Here is a 19,830-nt window from a genome sequence, read left to right as displayed (position 1 = left end):
CCGTCCACTTCCATGGCTTCTTCTCTATCAGTCTGTGTATCGACGTCCGTCTCCTCCTCTCCGTCTGTGCCAGCCTGCAGAGGTAGCAAAATTTCCCAGCCTGTCCCACAGAGCTCCAGCCCAGCCAGGCAGCTGCGGGGTGTCCGCCTCCGTGGAATAGTACCATACCTCTTTTGGAACAAATGCACACATCCTGCAGGGATGGAGAGCAAAATCCAAGCGATGGGGAGCTTTGGGGACTGCTGGGGGAATCAGGGAGCAGGTGGCAACAAGGTGACAGGGGTAGGCTTGGAGCAGGGTGAATGAAGAGCGTGCTGGCACAAGGTGCCAAGGGTTGTGTTGTGGCCGTTGCTGGATGCTGGAAGTTCTAGCTGGAGCGTGCACTGTGACATCACCGCCAGGAGTTCAGGCCCAGGCTGAAGTGGACAACGGAGACCGTCGAATGAATGATGGAATCCCTGGGTGCTTGGGCTTGGAAGGGACCCTAAAGACCATCTTGTTCCAAGCGGAGCAATCTTCGCCCAGAATAGGTTGCTCAGAGCCCCGCTCCCAGCTGGCCTTGGATGTTGCCAAGGATGGAGCATCCCCAGCCTCTGTGCACAGCCCGGGCCAGTGGCCCAGCAGCCGGAGTGGAAAAGAGCAGCTTCATTAGATCCAACTTCAAGCTCACTCCTGCAGTTGAAAGGCTTCTCCTCTCTGTGCCCATCTTTCCTAGAGCTGCAGGGAGGCCTCGCCAGCCCCCTTCTCTTTCCAGGCTGAGCATCCCCAGCCCCACACGGACAGCAGTCCGATGCGTGGCAGTCAAGGCTAAAGGGTAGCAAATGGCTACATCAGGAAGTGAGAGATGGAGTGAGTTTTGGAGATGGAAGCTTTACCTCTAAATGTAGAAAAGAAAGAGAAGTGGAGGGGGAAATGGTGGGACTCTGGCTCTGTTCTAACTGGCGAAGATTTTCTTTTCTTCTTTTCTGTCGTGCTAACCCAAGTTTTGTTGTTTGAAAGGAGGTTTAGCAAAATATCCATCGTCTTCTCCACTGCTGAAACACTGAACAACACCTGGGCAGGCTGAGGATGCAGAGCAAAACCTGCAAATATCTACTGCTGATCGTGATCCTGGGGAATGCAGCTAAAGCCAGCCAAAAGCAATTTCTGGAAAGTCAAGCCTGCTTTACGTTTTCTGGAGTTTGCTTGTGCCAACTTCACCAGTCATTTCTAAAAAAGGAAAAGAAATTCCCAGCAAAACAGAGAAAAACACAAAGAAACCAACCCAAAGAAACCAATCAAACAAACAGATAAAACACCCCCAATCAAACCAAAGGCAATGAGAAGTTAGGACTAGTTGTAAGGATATCACAGCAGGCGAATGGCTGCTTCCTACTTGGATCACCATCCAAAGCCACCTAGAACAACTTCTCCAAAACATATCCAACAGGAGAAATGGAAAAAGTGATCCATGGCAGCTCTGCATTGTGGTGAAGGATGAGCATGCAGTGGTCCAGATGCAGCACTGCCCACCCTCCAGGCTGCTGTTTGCTCTGCTGAAAGACTCTTGCAGGACTGTGGCCCCTCTCCATGCAATGGAAATCATTGCCACAGCTCTCAGTTGAGGCACTGGCATTTCCAGAGCCAGATTCAGGCACAATCCTACTGCCTGCTGAGCATCTGGGAAAGGTGCTGAGCATCTTCAGGCCTAGAAGCACAAAAGAGCTCAGGCTCTCCCCGAACTGGGTTTTCAGAGCAGCTTTCCATATTTCTGCAAGATTTCTTCATCCCTCAACACGTCTGACTTTATTATGTCCAACGATGCATTTGGGTTTCTTCCGTCCTCTTGTGTGCCCGTGAGTAACCTTCCACGTGGATGAAGGAGATTGTGTACAGGACAATTGATTGCGGCATTGCCATTTGGCTTCACTGTCACTCAGTTGAACACGGTCCTTATCTAAGAAGGACTTCCAAGAAATGGGTAGGAGTTTTGGCTGTGAGAGGAGCAGAAAGCACATTTTCTACAGCAAATTGCTAGCTGATGCACTTTCCTCCCTGCCAAAATAGTGATTGCCATTCATCTTCCTGGGAAGAATGTAAAGACCCATTCAGAGATGCCAGGTTCAGCTGGCCTGTGGCTTTGTGTACCTCATTTCACATGTCCAATTTCAAGGGCCACTAAAAGAGGCTCATGTTTGCCTTGCAACCCACAAGTGCTGTAGGTATTTCCAGGAGAAGAGGGAAAACATCGCTGTCCTGTGGTGTGGTAGAAATGCCACCACAACTGTGATTGTGTGAGCAAAGCCAGCCAGTGCTTTTTGGGGCAGCAGCAGCAGCGGAGAGTGTGGCAGAGCGGTTTTGATACTCTTTTTAGAATCCTGCAAACGTTGTTCCCGAAACAAGCCACAGCTTTGCAAATGTGCCCGAAGAAAATGCAAAGAGAACTGGGGTGTGAAAATCAAAGACTGTTTATCTGTAGAAGAAAAGGAACAAGAATGAACTACACCACATATTTACACTGTAAGAATATTGGTAACAACAACAACAACAACAACAACAAACTATAGAACCTATTTACCTGAGAACAGCTCTAACAAAACTCTATGAAACGTATTTACAGGCAACTTAAACAAACTCTAAAACCTCTCTCCTGAACACAACAACTGTAAAACGTATGTACAGCAGGGTGGCATCTGTGTCTATGATGTCCCTAAGTCCTGCAAGAAAAACAAGTAGCACGGTCAGTGCAGTCAGGCACGGAAGGGTGTTCCATGTGCTGCCGGGCTGGGACACTGGCCCAGTGGGACTCTGCTGCCAGAAGGGAGCCTGGCTGGGGGCTGTGGCCCAGGCACTGGAACAGGGCTTGTGTGGCCCACAGCAAGCCCAGGCCAGGCCAGGGATGGCCAGCAGAATCCAGTGCATGGGCTAGCGTGTCCCTGAGCAGGAAGTGCCCAGCCCGGCCCCAGGCTGGCAGCAGGGGCCCCACTCTGCCTGTGGGGAGCACCTGCCTGTTCTGCTGCTGGCATCGTTCTTCATCCCAAGACCATGTCTTCCTCCTTGTCTTTTAGATCAATATCCATCTCTTCAATATAATCTTTCGTTTCCACCTCCATCTCTTCCTCTGTCTCGTACATATCCACATCCATCTCTTCCTCTCCACTATCCTCTCCGTCCACTTCCATGGCTTCTTCTCTATCAGTCTGTGTATCGACGTCCGTCTCCTCCTCTCCGTCTGTGCCAGCCTGCAGAGGTAGCAAAATTTCCCACCCTGTCCCACAGAGCTCCAGCCCAGCCAGGCAGCTGCGGGGTGTCCGCCTCCGTGGAATAGTGCCATAGCTCTTTTGGAACAAATGCACACATCCTGCAGGGATGGAGAGCAAAATCCAAGCGATGGGGAGCTTTGGGGACTGCTGGGGGAATCAGGGAGCAGGTGGCAACAAGGTGACAGGGGTAGGCTTGGAGCAGGGTGAATGAAGAGCGTGCTGGCACAAGGTGCCAAGGGTTGTGTTGTGGCCGTTGCTGGATGCTGGAAGTTCTAGCTGGAGCGTGCACTGTGACATCACCGCCAGGAGTTCAGGCCCAGGCTGAAGTGGACAACGGAGACCGTAGAATGAATGATGGAATCCCTGGGTGCTTGGGCTTGGAAGGGACCCTAAAGACCATCTTGTTCCAAGCGGAGCAATCTTCGCCCAGAATAGGTTGCTCAGAGCCCCGCTCCCAGCTGGCCTTGGATGTTGCCAAGGATGGAGCATCCCCAGCCTCTGTGCACAGCCCGGGCCAGTGCCCCAGCAGCCGGAGTGGAAAAGAGCAGCTTCATTAGATCCAACTTCAAGCTCACTCCTGCAGTTGAAAGGCTTCTCCTGTCTGTGCCCATCTTTCCTAGAGCTGCAGGGAGGCCTCGCCAGCCCCCTTCTCTTTCCAGGCTGAGCATCCCCAGCCCCACACGGACAGCAGTCCGATGCGTGGCAGTCAAGGCTAAAGGGTAGCAAATGGCTACATCAGGAAGTGAGAGATGGAGTGAGTTTTGGAGATGGAAGCTTTACCTCTAAATGTAGAAAAGAAAGAAAAGTGGAGGGGGAAATGGTGGGACTCTGGCTCTGTTCTAACTGGCGAAGATTTTCTTTTCTTCTTTTCTGTCGTGCTAACCCAAGTTTTGTTGTTTGAAAGGAGGTTTAGCAAAATATCCATCGTCTTCTCCACTGCTGAAACACTGAACAACACCTGGGCAGGCTGAGGATGCAGAGCAAAACCTGCAAATATCTACTGCTGATCGTGATCCTGGGGAATGCAGCTAAAGCCAGCCAAAAGCAATTTCTGGAAAGTCAAGCCTGCTTTACGTTTTCTGGAGTTTGCTTGTGCCAACTTCACCAGTCATTTCTAAAAAAGGAAAAGAAATTCCCAGCAAAACAGAGAAAAACACAAAGAAACCAACCCAAAGAAACCAATCAAACAAACAGATAAAACACCCCCAATCAAACCAAAGGCAATGAGAAGTTAGGACTAGTTGTAAGGATATCACAGCAGGCGAATGGCTGCTTCCTACTTGGATCACCATCCAAAGCCACCTAGAACAACTTCTCCAAAACATATCCAACAGGAGAAATGGAAAAAGTGATCCATGGCAGCTCTGCATTGTGGTGAAGGATGAGCATGCAGTGGTCCAGATGCAGCACTGCCCACCCTCCAGGCTGCTGTTTGCTCTGCTGAAAGACTCTTGCAGGACTGTGGCCCCTCTCCATGCAATGGAAATCATTGCCACAGCTCTCAGTTGAGGCACTGGCATTTCCAGAGCCAGATTCAGGCACAATCCTACTGCCTGCTGAGCATCTGGGAAAGGTGCTGAGCATCTTCAGGCCTAGAAGCACAAAAGAGCTCAGGCTCTCCCCGAACTGGGTTTTCAGGGCAGCTTTCCATATCTCTGCAAGATTTCTTCATCCCTCAACACGTCTGACTTTATTATGTCCAACGATGCATTTGGGTTTCTTCCGTCCTCTTGTGTGCCCGTGAGTAACCTTCCACGTGGATGAAGGAGATTGTGTACAGGACAATTGATTGCGGCATTGCCATTTGGCTTCACTGTCACTCAGTTGAACACGGTCCTTATCTAAGAAGGACTTCCAAGAAATGGGTAGGAGTTTTGGCTGTGAGAGGAGCAGAAAGCACATTTTCTACAGCAAATTGCTAGCTGATGCACTTTCCTCCCTGCCAAAATAGTGATTGCCATTCATCTTCCTGGGAAGAATGTAAAGACCCATTCAGAGATGCCAGGTTCAGCTGGCCTGTGGCTTTGTGTACCTCATTTCACATGTCCAATTTCAAGGGCCACTAAAAGAGGCTCATGTTTGCCTTGCAACCCACAAGTGCTGTAGGTATTTCCAGGAGAAGAGGGAAAACATCGCTGTCCAGTGGTGTGGTAGAAATGCCACCACAACTGTGATTGTGTGAGCAAAGCCAGCCAGTGCTTTTTGGGGCAGCAGCAGCAGCTGAGAGTGTGGCAGAGCGGTTTTGATACTCTTTTTAGAATCCTGCAAACGTTGTTCCCGAAACAACCCACAGCTTTGCAAATGTGCCCGAAGAAAATGCAAAGACAACTGGGGTGTGAAAATCAAAGACTGTTTATCTGTAGAAGAAAAGGAACAAGAATGAACTACACCACATATTTACACTGTAAGAATATTGGTAACAACAACAACAACAACAACAACAAACTATAGAACCTATTTACCTGAGAACAGCTCTAACAAAACTCTATGAAACGTATTTACAGGCAACTTAAACAAACTCTAAAACCTCTCTCCTGAACACAACAACTGTAAAACGTATGTACAGCAGGGTGGCATCTGTGTCTATGATGTCCCTAAGTCCTGCAAGAAAAACAAGTAGCACGGTCAGTGCAGTCAGGCACGGAAGGGTGTTCCATGTGCTGCCGGGCTGGGACACTGGCCCAGTGGGACTCTGCTGCCAGAAGGGAGCCTGGCTGGGGGCTGTGGCCCAGGCACTGGAACAGGGCTTGTGTGGCCCACAGCAAGCCCAGGCCAGGCCAGGGATGGCCAGCAGAATCCAGTGCATGGGCTAGCATGTCCCTGAGCAGGAAGTGCCCAGCCCGGCCCCAGGCTGGCAGCAGGGGCCCCACTCTGCCTGTGGGTAGCACCTGCCTGTTCTGCTGCTGGCATCGGTCTTCATCCCAAGACCATGTCTTCCTCCTTGTCTTTTAGATCAATATCCATCTCTTCAATATAATCTTTCGTTTCCACCTCCATCTCTTCCTCTGTCTCGTACATATCCACATCCATCTCTTCCTCTCCAGTATCCTCTCCGTCCACTTCCATGGCTTCTTCTCTATCAGTCTGTGTATCGACGTCCGTCTCCTCCTCTCCGTCTGTGCCAGCCTGCAGAGGTAGCAAAATTTCCCACCCTGTCCCACAGAGCTCCAGCCCAGCCAGGCAGCTGCGGGGTGTCCGCCTCCGTGGAATAGTGCCATAGCTCTTTTGGAACAAATGCAGACATCCTGCAGGGATGGAGAGCAAAATCCAAGCGATGGGGAGCTTTGGGGACTGCTGGGGGAATCAGGGAGCAGGTGGCAACAAGGTGACAGGGGTAGGCTTGGAGCAGGGTGAATGAAGAGCGTGCTGGCACAAGGAGCCAAGGGTTGTGTTGTGGCCGTTGCTGGATGCTGGATGTTCTAGCTGGAGCGTGCACTGTGACATCACCGCCAGGAGTTCAGGCCCAGGCTGAAGTGGACAACGGAGACCGTCGAATGAATGATGGAATCCCTGGGTGCTTGGGCTTGGAAGGGACCCTAAAGACCATCTTGTTCCAAGCGGAGCGATCTTCGCCCAGAATAGGTTGCTCAGAGCCCCGCTCCCAGCTGGCCTTGGATGTTGCCAAGGATGGAGCATCCCCAGCCTCTGTGCACAGCCTGGGCCAGTGGCCCAGCAGCCGGAGTGGAAAAGAGCAGCTTCATTAGATCCAACTTCAAGCTCACTCCTGCAGTTGAAAGGCTTCTCCTGTCTGTGCCCATCTTTCCTAGAGCTGCAGGGAGGCCTCGCCAGCCCCCTTCTCTTTCCAGGCTGAGCATCCCCAGCCCCACACGGACAGCAGTCCGATGCGTGGCAGTCAAGGCTAAAGGGTAGCAAATGGCTACATCAGGAAGTGAGAGATGGAAGCTTTTGGAGATGGAAGCTTTACCTCTAAATGTAGAAAAGAAAGAGAAGTGGAGGGGGAAATGGTGGGACTCTGGCTCTGTTCTAACTGGCGAAGATTTTCTTTTCTTCTTTTCTGTCGTGCTAACCCAAGTTTTGTTGTTTGAAAGGAGGTTTAGCAAAATATCCATCGTCTTCTCCACTGCTGAAACACTGAACAACACCTGGGCAGGCTGAGGATGCAGAGCAAAACCTGCAAATATCTACTGCTGATCGTGATCCTGGGGAATGCAGCTAAAGCCAGCCAAAAGCAATTTCTGGAAAGTCAAGCCTGCTTTACGTTTTCTGGAGTTTGCTTGTGCCAACTTCACCAGTCATTTCTAAAAAAGGAAAAGAAATTCCCAGCAAAACAGAGAAAAACACAAAGAAACCAACCCAAAGAAACCAATCAAACAAACAGATAAAACACCCCCAATCAAACCAAAGGCAATGAGAAGTTAGGACTAGTTGTAAGGATATCACAGCAGGCGAATGGCTGCTTCCTACTTGGATCACCATCCAAAGCCACCTAGAACAACTTCTCCAAAACATATCCAACAGGAGAAATGGAAAAAGTGATCCATGGCAGCTCTGCATTGTGGTGAAGGATGAGCATGCAGTGGTCCAGATGCAGCACTGCCCACCCTCCAGGCTGCTGTTTGCTCTACTGAAAGACTCTTGCAGGACTGTGGCCCCTCTCCATGCAATGGAAATCCTTGCCACAGCTCTCAGTTGAGGCACTGGCATTTCCAGAGCCAGATTCAGGCACAATCCTACTGCCTGCTGAGCATCTGGGAAAGGTGCTGAGCATCTTCAGGCCTAGAAGCACAAAAGAGCTCAGGCTCTCCCCGAACTGGGTTTTCAGGGCAGCTTTCCATATCTCTGCAAGATTTCTTCATCCCTCAACACGTCTGACTTTATTATGTCCAACGATGCATTTGGGTTTCTTCCGTCCTCTTGTGTGCCCGTGAGTAACCTTCCACGTGGATGAAGGAGATTGTGTACAGGACAATTGATTGCGGCATTGCCATTTGGCTTCACTGTCACTCAGTTGAACACGGTCCTTATCTAAGAAGGACTTCCAAGAAATGGGTAGGAGTTTTGGCTGTGAGAGGAGCAGAAAGCACATTTTCTACAGCAAATTGCTAGCTGATGCACTTTCCTCCCTGCCAAAATAGTGATTGCCATTCATCTTCCTGGGAAGAATGTAAAGACCCATTCAGAGATGCCAGGTTCAGCTGGCCTGTGGCTTTGTGTACCTCATTTCACATGTCCAATTTCAAGGGCCACTAAAAGAGGCTCATGTTTGCCTTGCAACCCACAAGTGCTGTAGGTATTTCCAGGAGAAGAGGGAAAACATCGCTGTCCTGTGGTGTGGTAGAAATGCCACCACAACTGTGATTGTGTGAGCAAAGCCAGCCAGTGCTTTTTGGGGCAGCAGCAGCAGCTGAGAGTGTGGCAGAGCGGTTTTGATACTCTTTTTAGAATCCTGCAAACGTTGTTCCCGAAACAACCCACAGCTTTGCAAATGTGCCCGAAGAAAATGCAAAGACAACTGGGGTGTGAAAATCAAAGACTGTTTATCTGTAGAAGAAAAGGAACAAGAATGAACTACACCACATATTTACACTGTAAGAATATTGGTAACAACAACAACAACAACAACAACAAACTATAGAACCTATTTACCTGAGAACAGCTCTAACAAAACTCTATGAAACGTATTTACAGGCAACTTAAACAAACTCTAAAACCTCTCTCCTGAACACAACAACTGTAAAACGTATGTACAGCAGGGTGGCATCTGTGTCTATGATGTCCCTAAGTCCTGCAAGAAAAACAAGTAGCACGGTCAGTGCAGTCAGGCACGAAAGGGTGTTCCATGTGCTGCCGGGCTGGGACACTGGCCCAGTGGGACTCTGCTGCCAGAAGGGAGCCTGGCTGGGGGCTGTGGCCCAGGCACTGGAACAGGGCTTGTGTGGCCCACAGCAAGCCCAGGCCAGGCCAGGGATGGCCAGCAGAATCCAGTGCATGGGCTAGCGTGTCCCTGAGCAGGGAGTGCCCAGCCCGGCCCCAGGCTGGCAGCAGGGGCCCCACTCTGCCTGTGGGGAGCACCTGCCTGTTCTGCTGCTGGCATCGGTCTTCATCCCAAGACCATGTCTTCCTCCTTGTCTTTTAGATCAATATCCATCTCTTCAATATAATCTTTCGTTTCCACCTCCATCTCTTCCTCTGTCTCGTACATATCCACATCCATCTCTTCCTCTCCAGTATCCTCTCCGTCCACTTCCATGGCTTCTTCTCTATCAGTCTGTGTATCGACGTCCGTCTCCTCCTCTCCGTCTGTGCCAGCCTGCAGAGGTAGCAAAATTTCCCACCCTGTCCCACAGAGCTCCAGCCCAGCCAGGCAGCTGCGGGGTGTCCGCCTCCGTGGAATAGTGCCATAGCTCTTTTGGAACAAATGCAGACATCCTGCAGGGATGGAGAGCAAAATCCAAGCGATGGGGAGCTTTGGGGACTGCTGGGGGAATCAGGGAGCAGGTGGCAACAAGGTGACAGGGGTAGGCTTGGAGCAGGGTGAATGAAGAGCGTGCTGGCACAAGGAGCCAAGGGTTGTGTTGTGGCCGTTGCTGGATGCTGGATGTTCTAGCTGGAGCGTGCACTGTGACATCACCGCCAGGAGTTCAGGCCCAGGCTGAAGTGGACAACGGAGACCGTCGAATGAATGATGGAATCCCTGGGTGCTTGGGCTTGGAAGGGACCCTAAAGACCATCTTGTTCCAAGCGGAGCGATCTTCGCCCAGAATAGGTTGCTCAGAGCCCCGCTCCCAGCTGGCCTTGGATGTTGCCAAGGATGGAGCATCCCCAGCCTCTGTGCACAGCCTGGGCCAGTGGCCCAGCAGCCTGAGTGGAAAAGAGCAGCTTCATTAGATCCAACTTCAAGCTCACTCCTGCAGTTGAAAGGCTTCTCCTCTCTGTGCCCATCTTTCCTAGAGCTGCAGGGAGGCCTCGCCAGCCCCCTTCTCTTTCCAGGCTGAGCATCCCCAGCCCCACACGGACAGCAGTCCGATGCGTGGCAGTCAAGGCTAAAGGGTAGCAAATGGCTACATCAGGAAGTGAGAGATGGAAGCTTTTGGAGATGGAAGCTTTACCTCTAAATGTAGAAAAGAAAGAGAAGTGGAGGGGGAAATGGTGGGACTCTGGCTCTGTTCTAACTGGCGAAGATTTTCTTTTCTTCTTTTCTGTCGTGCTAACCCAAGTTTTGTTGTTTGAAAGGAGGTTTAGCAAAATATCCATCGTCTTCTCCACTGCTGAAACACTGAACAACACCTGGGCAGGCTGAGGATGCAGAGCAAAACCTGCAAATATCTACTGCTGATCGTGATCCTGGGGAATGCAGCTAAAGCCAGCCAAAAGCAATTTCTGGAAAGTCAAGCCTGCTTTACGTTTTCTGGAGTTTGGTTGTGCCAACTTCACCAGTCATTTCTAAAAAAGGAAAAGAAATTCCCAGCAAAACAGAGAAAAACACAAAGAAACCAACCCAAAGAAACCAATCAAACAAACAGATAAAACACCCCCAATCAAACCAAAGGCAATGAGAAGTTAGGACTAGTTGTAAGGATATCACAGCAGGCGAATGGCTGCTTCCTACTTGGATCACCATCCAAAGCCACCTAGAACAACTTCTCCAAAACATATCCAACAGGAGAAATGGAAAAAGTGATCCATGGCAGCTCTGCATTGTGGTGAAGGATGAGCATGCAGTGGTCCAGATGCAGCACTGCCCACCCTCCAGGCTGCTGTTTGCTCTACTGAAAGACTCTTGCAGGACTGTGGCCCCTCTCCATGCAATGGAAATCCTTGCCACAGCTCTCAGTTGAGGCACTGGCATTTCCAGAGCCAGATTCAGGCACAATCCTACTGCCTGCTGAGCATCTGGGAAAGGTGCTGAGCATCTTCAGGCCTAGAAGCACAAAAGAGCTCAGGCTCTCCCCGAACTGGGTTTTCAGGGCAGCTTTCCATATCTCTGCAAGATTTCTTCATCCCTCAACACGTCTGACTTTATTATGTCCAACGATGCATTTGGGTTTCTTCCGTCCTCTTGTGTGCCCGTGAGTAACCTTCCACGTGGATGAAGGAGATTGTGTACAGGACAATTGATTGCGGCATTGCCATTTGGCTTCACTGTCACTCAGTTGAACACGGTCCTTATCTAAGAAGGACTTCCAAGAAATGGGTAGGAGTTTTGGCTGTGAGAGGAGCAGAAAGCACATTTTCTACAGCAAATTGCTAGCTGATGCACTTTCCTCCCTGCCAAAATAGTGATTGCCATTCATCTTCCTGGGAAGAATGTAAAGACCCATTCAGAGATGCCAGGTTCAGCTGGCCTGTGGCTTTGTGTACCTCATTTCACATGTCCAATTTCAAGGGCCACTAAAAGAGGCTCATGTTTGCCTTGCAACCCACAAGTGCTGTAGGTATTTCCAGGAGAAGAGGGAAAACATCGCTGTCCTGTGGTGTGGTAGAAATGCCACCACAACTGTGATTGTGTGAGCAAAGCCAGCCAGTGCTTTTTGGGGCAGCAGCAGCAGCTGAGAGTGTGGCAGAGCGGTTTTGATACTCTTTTTAGAATCCTGCAAACGTTGTTCCCGAAACAACCCACAGCTTTGCAAATGTGCCCGAAGAAAATGCAAAGACAACTGGGGTGTGAAAATCAAAGACTGTTTATCTGTAGAAGAAAAGGAACAAGAATGAACTACACCACATATTTACACTGTAAGAATATTGGTAACAACAACAACAACAACAACAACAACAAACTATAGAACCTATTTACCTGAGAACAGCTCTAACAAAACTCTATGAAACGTATTTACAGGCAACTTAAACAAACTCTAAAACCTCTCTCCTGAACACAACAACTGTAAAACGTATGTACAGCAGGGTGGCATCTGTGTCTATGATGTCCCTAAGTCCTGCAAGAAAAACAAGTAGCACGGTCAGTGCAGTCAGGCACGAAAGGGTGTTCCATGTGCTGCCGGGCTGGGACACTGGCCCAGTGGGACTCTGCTGCCAGAAGGGAGCCTGGCTGGGGGCTGTGGCCCAGGCACTGGAACAGGGCTTGTGTGGCCCACAGCAAGCCCAGGCCAGGCCAGGGATGGCCAGCAGAATCCAGTGCATGGGCTAGCGTGTCCCTGAGCAGGGAGTGCCCAGCCCGGCCCCAGGCTGGCAGCAGGGGCCCCACTCTGCCTGTGGGGAGCACCTGCCTGTTCTGCTGCTGGCATCGGTCTTCATCCCAAGACCATGTCTTCCTCCTTGTCTTTTAGATCAATATCCATCTCTTCAATATAATCTTTCGTTTCCACCTCCATCTCTTCCTCTGTCTCGTACATATCCACATCCATCTCTTCCTCTCCAGTATCCTCTCCGTCCACTTCCATGGCTTCTTCTCTATCAGTCTGTGTATCGACGTCCGTCTCCTCCTCTCCGTCTGTGCCAGCCTGCAGAGGTAGCAAAATTTCCCACCCTGTCCCACAGAGCTCCAGCCCAGCCAGGCAGCTGCGGGGTGTCCGCCTCCGTGGAATAGTGCCATAGCTCTTTTGGAACAAATGCAGACATCCTGCAGGGATGGAGAGCAAAATCCAAGCGATGGGGAGCTTTGGGGACTGCTGGGGGAATCAGGGAGCAGGTGGCAACAAGGTGACAGGGGTAGGCTTGGAGCAGGGTGAATGAAGAGCGTGCTGGCACAAGGAGCCAAGGGTTGTGTTGTGGCCGTTGCTGGATGCTGGAAGTTCTAGCTGGAGCGTGCACTGTGACATCACCGCCAGGAGTTCAGGCCCAGGCTGAAGTGGACAACGGAGACCGTAGAATGAATGATGGAATCCCTGGGTGCTTGGGCTTGGAAGGGACCCTAAAGACCATCTTGTTCCAAGCGGAGCGATCTTCGCCCAGAATAGGTTGCTCAGAGCCCCGCTCCCAGCTGGCCTTGGATGTTGCCAAGGATGGAGCATCCCCAGCCTCTGTGCACAGCCTGGGCCAGTGGCCCAGCAGCCTGAGTGGAAAAGAGCAGCTTCATTAGATCCAACTTCAAGCTCACTCCTGCAGTTGAAAGGCTTCTCCTCTCTGTGCCCATCTTTCCTAGAGCTGCAGGGAGGCCTCGCCAGCCCCCTTCTCTTTCCAGGCTGAGCATCCCCAGCCCCACACGGACAGCAGTCCGATGCGTGGCAGTCAAGGCTAAAGGGTAGCAAATGGCTACATCAGGAAGTGAGAGATGGAAGCTTTTGGAGATGGAAGCTTTACCTCTAAATGTAGAAAAGAAAGAGAAGTGGAGGGGGAAATGGTGGGACTCTGGCTCTGTTCTAACTGGCGAAGATTTTCTTTTCTTCTTTTCTGTCGTGCTAACCCAAGTTTTGTTGTTTGAAAGGAGGTTTAGCAAAATATCCATCGTCTTCTCCACTGCTGAAACACTGAACAACACCTGGGCAGGCTGAGGATGCAGAGCAAAACCTGCAAATATCTACTGCTGATCGTGATCCTGGGGAATGCAGCTAAAGCCAGCCAAAAGCAATTTCTGGAAAGTCAAGCCTGCTTTACGTTTTCTGGAGTTTGCTTGTGCCAACTTCACCAGTCATTTCTAAAAAAGGAAAAGAAACTCCAAGCAAAACAGAGAAAAACACAAAGAAACCAACCCAAAGAAACCAATCAAACAAACAGATAAAACACCCCCAATCAAACCAAAGGCAATGAGAAGTTAGGACTAGTTGTAAGGATATCACAGCAGGCAAATGGCTGCTTCCTACTTGGATCACCATCCAAAGCCACCTAGAACAACTTCTCCAAAACATATCCAACAGGAGAAATGGAAAAAGTGATCCATGGCAGCTCTGCATTGTGGAGAAGGATGAGCATGCAGTGGTACAGATTGCCCACCCTCCAGGCTGCTGTTTGCTCTGCTGAAAGACTCTTGCAGGACTGTGGCCCCTCTCCATGCAATGGAAATCATTGCCACAGCTCTCAGTTGAGGCACTGGCATTTCCAGAGCCAGATTCAGGCACAATCCTACTGCCTGCTGAGCATCTGGGAAAGGTGCTGAGCATCTTCAGGCCTAGAAGCACAAAAGAGCTCAGGCTCTCCCCGAACTGGGTTTTCAGGGCAGCTTTCCATATCTCTGCAAGATTTCTTCATCCCTCAACACGTCTGACTTTATTATGTCCAACGATGCATTTGGGTTTCTTCCGTCCTCTTGTGTGCCCGTGAGTAACCTTCCACGTGGATGAAGGAGATTGTGTACAGGACAATTGATTGCGGCATTGCCATTTGGCTTCACTGTCACTCAGTTGAACACGGTCCTTATCTAAGAAGGACTTCCAAGAAATGGGTAGGAGTTTTGGCTGTGAGAGGAGCAGAAAGCACATTTTCTACAGCAAATTGCTAGCTGATGCACTTTCCTCCCTGCCAAAATAGTGATTGCCATTCATCTTCCTGGGAAGAATGTAAAGACCCATTCAGAGATGCCAGGTTCAGCTGGCCTGTGGCTTTGTGTGCCTCATTTCACATGTCCAATTTCAAGGGCCACTAAAAGAGGCTCATGTTTGCCTTGCTACCCACAAGTGCTGTAGGTATTTCCAGGAGAAGAGGGAAAACATCGCTGTCCAGTGGTGTGGTAGAAATGCCACCACAACTGTGATTGTGTGAGCAAAGCCAGCCAGTGCTTTTTGGGGCAGCAGCAGCAGCTGAGAGTGTGGCAGAGCGGTTTTGATACTCTTTTTAGAGTCCTGCAAACATTGTTCCCGAAACAACCCACAGCTTTGCAAATGTGCCCGAAGAAAATGCAAAGAGAACTGGGGTGTGAAAATCAAAGACTGTTTATCTGTAGAAGAAAAGGAACAAGAATGAACTACACCACATATTTACACTGTAAGAATATTGGTAACAACAACAACAACAACAACAACAACAAACTATAGAACCTATTTACCTGAGAACAGCTCTAACAAAACTCTATGAAACGTATTTACAGACAACTTAAACAAACTCTAAAACCTCTCTCCTGATCACAACAACTGTAAAACGTATGTACAGCAGGGTGGCATCTGTGTCTGTGATGTCCCTAAGTCCTGCAAGAAAAACAAGTAGCACGGTCAGTGCAGTCAGGCACGGAAGGGTGTTCCATGTGCTGCCGGGCTGGGACACTGGCCCAGTGGGACTCTGCTGCCAGAAGGGAGCCTGGCTGGGGGCTGTGGCCCAGGCACTGGAACAGGGCTTGTGTGGCCCACAGCAAGCCCAGGCCAGGCCAGGGATGGCCAGCAGAATCCAGTGCATGGGCTAGCGTGTCCCTGAGCAGGAAGTGCCCAGCCCGGCCCCAGGCTGGCAGCAGGGGCCCCACTCTGCCTGTGGGGAGCACCTGCCTGTTCTGCTGCTGGCATCGGTCTTCATCCCAAGACCATGTCTTCCTCCTTGTCTTTTAGATCAATATCCATCTCTTCAATATAATCTTTCGTTTCCACCTCCATCTCTTCCTCTGTCTCGTACATATCCACATCCATCTCTTCCTCTCCAGTATCCTCTCCGTCCACTTCCATGGCTTCTTCTCTATCAGTCTGTGTATCGACGTCCGTCTCCTCCTCTCCGTCTGTGCCAGCCTGCAGAGGTAGCAAAATTTCCCAGCCTGTCCCACAGAGCTCCAGCCCAGCCAGGCAGCTGCGGGGTGTCCGCCTCCGTGGAATAGTGCCATAGCTCTTTTGGAACAAATGCAGACATCCTGCAGGGATGGAGAGCAAAATCCAAGCGATGGGGAGCTTTGGGGACTGCTGGGGGAATCAGGGAGCAGGTGGCAACAAGGTGACAGGGGTAGGCTTGGAGCAGGGTGAATGAAGAGCGTGCTGGCACAAGGAGCCAAGGGTTGTGTTGTGGCCGTTGCTGGATGCTGGAAGTTCTAGCTGGAGCGTGCACTGTGACATCACCGCCAGGAGTTCAGGCCCAGGCTGAAGTGGACAACGGAGACCGTAGAATGAATGATGGAATCCCTGGGTGCTTGGGCTTGGAAGGGACCCTAAAGACCATCTTGTTCCAAGCGGAGCGATCTTCGCCCAGAATAGGTTGCTCAGAGCCCCGCTCCCAGCTGGCCTTGGATGTTGCCAAGGATGGAGCATCCCCAGCCTCTGTGCACAGCCCGGGCCAGTGCCCCAGCAGCCGGAGTGGAAAAGAGCAGCTTCATTAGATCCAACTTCAAGCTCACTCCTGCAGTTGAAAGGCTTCTCCTGTCTGTGCCCATCTTTCCTAGAGCTGCAGGGAGGCCTCGCCAGCCCCCTTCTCTTTCCAGGCTGAGCATCCCCAGCCCCACACGGACAGCAGTCCGATGCGTGGCAGTCAAGGCTAAAGGGTAGCAAATGGCTACATCAGGAAGTGAGAGATGGAAGCTTTTGGAGATGGAAGCTTTACCTCTAAATGTAGAAAAGAAAGAGAAGTGGAGGGGGAAATGGTGGGACTCTGGCTCTGTTCTAACTGGCGAAGATTTTCTTTTCTTCTTTTCTGTCGTGCTAACCCAAGTTTTGTTGTTTGAAAGGAGGTTTAGCAAAATATCCATCGTCTTCTCCACTGCTGAAACACTGAACAACACCTGGGCAGGCTGAGGATGCAGAGCAAAACCTGCAAATATCTACTGCTGATCGTGACCCTGGGGAATGCAGCTAAAGCCAGCCAAAAGCAATTTCTGGAAAGTCAAGCCTGCTTTACGTTTTCTGGAGTTTGCTTGTGCCAACTTCACCAGTCATTTCTAAAAAAGGAAAAGAAACTCCAAGCAAAACAGAGAAAAACACAAAGAAACCAACCCAAAGAAACCAATCAAACAAACAGATAAAACACCCCCAATCAAACCAAAGGCAATGAGAAGTTAGGACTAGTTGTAAGGATATCACAGCAGGCAAATGGCTGCTTCCTACTTGGATCACCATCCAAAGCCACCTAGAACAACTTCTCCAAAACATATCCAACAGGACAAATGGAAAAAGTGATCCATGGCAGCTCTGCATTGTGGTGAATGATGAGCATGCAGTGGTACAGATTGCCCACCCTCCAGGCTGCTGTTTGCTCTGCTGAAAGACTCTTGCAGGACTGTGGCCCCTCTCCATGCAATGGAAATCATTGCCACAGCTCTCAGTTGAGGCACTGGCATTTCCAGAGCCAGATTCAGGCACAATCCTACTGCCTGCTGAGCCTCTGGGAAAGGTGCTGAGCATCTTCAGGCCTAGAAGCACAAAAGAGCTCAGGCTCTCCCCGAACTGGGTTTTCAGGGCAGCTTTCCATATCTCTGCAAGATTTCTTCATCCCTCAACACGTCTGACTTTATTATGTCCAACGATGCATTTGGGTTTCTTCCGTCCTCTTGTGTGCCCGTGAGTAACCTTCCACGTGGATGAAGGGGATTGTGTACAGGACAATTGATTGCGGCATTGCCATTTGGCTTCACTGTCACTCAGTTGAACACGGTCCTTATCTAAGAAGGACTTCCAAGAAATGGGTAGGAGTTTTGGCTGTGAGAGGAGCAGAAAGCACATTTTCTACAGCAAATTGCTAGCTGATGCACTTTCCTCCCTGCCAAAATAGTGATTGCCATTCATCTTCCTGGGAAGAATGTAAAGACCCATTCAGAGATGCCAGGTTCAGCTGGCCTGTGGCTTTGTGTGCCTCATTTCACATGTCCAATTTCAAGGGCCACTAAAAGAGGCTCATGTTTGCCTTGCTACCCACAAGTGCTGTAGGTATTTCCAGGAGAAGAGGGAAAACATCGCTGTCCAGTGGTGTGGTAGAAATGCCACCACAACTGTGATTGTGTGAGCAAAGCCAGCCAGTGCTTTTTGGGGCAGCAGCAGCAGCTGAGAGTGTGGCAGAGCGGTTTTGATACTCTTTTTAGAGTCCTGCAAACATTGTTCCCGAAACAACCCACAGCTTTGCAAATGTGCCCGAAGAAAATGCAAAGAGAACTGGGGTGTGAAAATCAAAGACTGTTTATCTGTAGAAGAAAAGGAACAAGAATGAACTACACCACATATTTACACTGTAAGAATATTGGTAACAACAACAACAACAACAACAACAACAAACTATAGAACCTATTTACCTGAGAACAGCTCTAACAAAACTCTATGAAACGTATTTACAGACAACTTAAACAAACTCTAAAACCTCTCTCCTGATCACAACAACTGTAAAACGTATGTACAGCAGGGTGGCATCTGTGTCTGTGATGTCCCTAAGTCCTGCAAGAAAAACAAGTAGTACGGTCAGTGCAGTCAGGCACGGAAGGGTGTTCCATGTGCTGCCGGGCTGGGACACTGGCCCAGTGGGACTCTGCTGCCAGAAGGGAGCCTGGCTGGGGGCTGTGGCCCAGGCACTGGAACAGGGCTTGTGTGGCCCACAGCAAGCCCAGGCCAGGCCAGGGATGGCCAGCAGAATCCAGTGCATGGGCTAGCGTGTCCCTGAGCAGGGAGTGCCCAGCCCGGCCCCAGGCTGGCAGCAGGGGCCCCACTCTGCCTGTGGGGAGCACCTGCCTGTTCTGCTGCTGGCATCGGTCTTCATCCCAAGACCATGTCTTCCTCCTTGTCTTTTAGATCAATATCCATCTCTTCAATATAATCTTTCGTTTCCACCTCCATCTCTTCCTCTGTCTCGTACATATCCACATCCATCTCTTCCTCTCCAGTATCCTCTCCGTCCACTTCCATGGCTTCTTCTCTATCAATCAGTCTGTGTATCGACGTCCGTCTCCTCCTCTCCGTCTGTGCCAGCCTGCAGAGGTAGCAAAATTTCCCACCCTGTCCCACAGAGCTCCAGCCCAGCCAGGCAGCTGCGGGGTGTCCGCCTCCGTGGAATAGTACCATAGCTCTTTTGGAACAAATGCAGACATCCTGCAGGGATGGAGAGCAAAATCCAAGCGATGCTTTGGGGACTGCTGGGGGAATCAGGGAGCAGGTGGCAACAAGGTGACAAGGGTAGGCTTGGAGCAGGGTGAATGAAGAGCGTGCTGGCACAAGGAGCCAAGGGTTGTGTTGTGGCCGTTGCTGGATGCTGGAAGTTCTAGCTGGAGCGTGCACTGTGACATCACCGCCAGGAGTTCAGGCCCAGGCTGAAGTGGACAACGGAGACCGTAGAATGAATGATGGAATCCCTGGGTGCTTGGGCTTGGAAGGGACCCTAAAGACCATCTTGTTCCAAGCGGAGCGATCTTCGCCCAGAATAGGTTGCTCAGAGCCCCGCTCCCAGCTGGCCTTGGATGTTGCCAAGGATGGAGCATCCCCAGCCTCTGTGCACAGCCTGGGCCAGTGGCCCAGCAGCCTGAGTGGAAAAGAGCAGCTTCATTAGATCCAACTTCAAGCTCACTCCTGCAGTTGAAAGGCTTCTCCTCTCTGTGCCCATCTTTCCTAGAGCTGCAGGGAGGCCTCGCCAGCCCCCTTCTCTTTCCAGGCTGAGCATCCCCAGCCCCACACGGACAGCAGTCCGATGCGTGGCAGTCAAGGCTAAAGGGTAGCAAATGGCTACATCAGGAAGTGAGAGATGGAAGATTTTGGAGATGGAAGCTTTACCTCTAAATGTAGAAAAGAAAGAGAAGTGGAGGGGGAAATGGTGGGACTCTAGCTCTGTTCTAACTGGCGAAGATTTTCTTTTCTTCTTT

This window comes from Cyanistes caeruleus, chromosome 13 (assembly GCF_971803275.1).
Source record: "Cyanistes caeruleus chromosome 13, bCyaCae1.hap1.1, whole genome shotgun sequence".
Lineage (NCBI taxonomy): Eukaryota > Metazoa > Chordata > Aves > Passeriformes > Paridae > Cyanistes > Cyanistes caeruleus.
Note: the sequence above shows the minus strand (reverse complement) of the source record.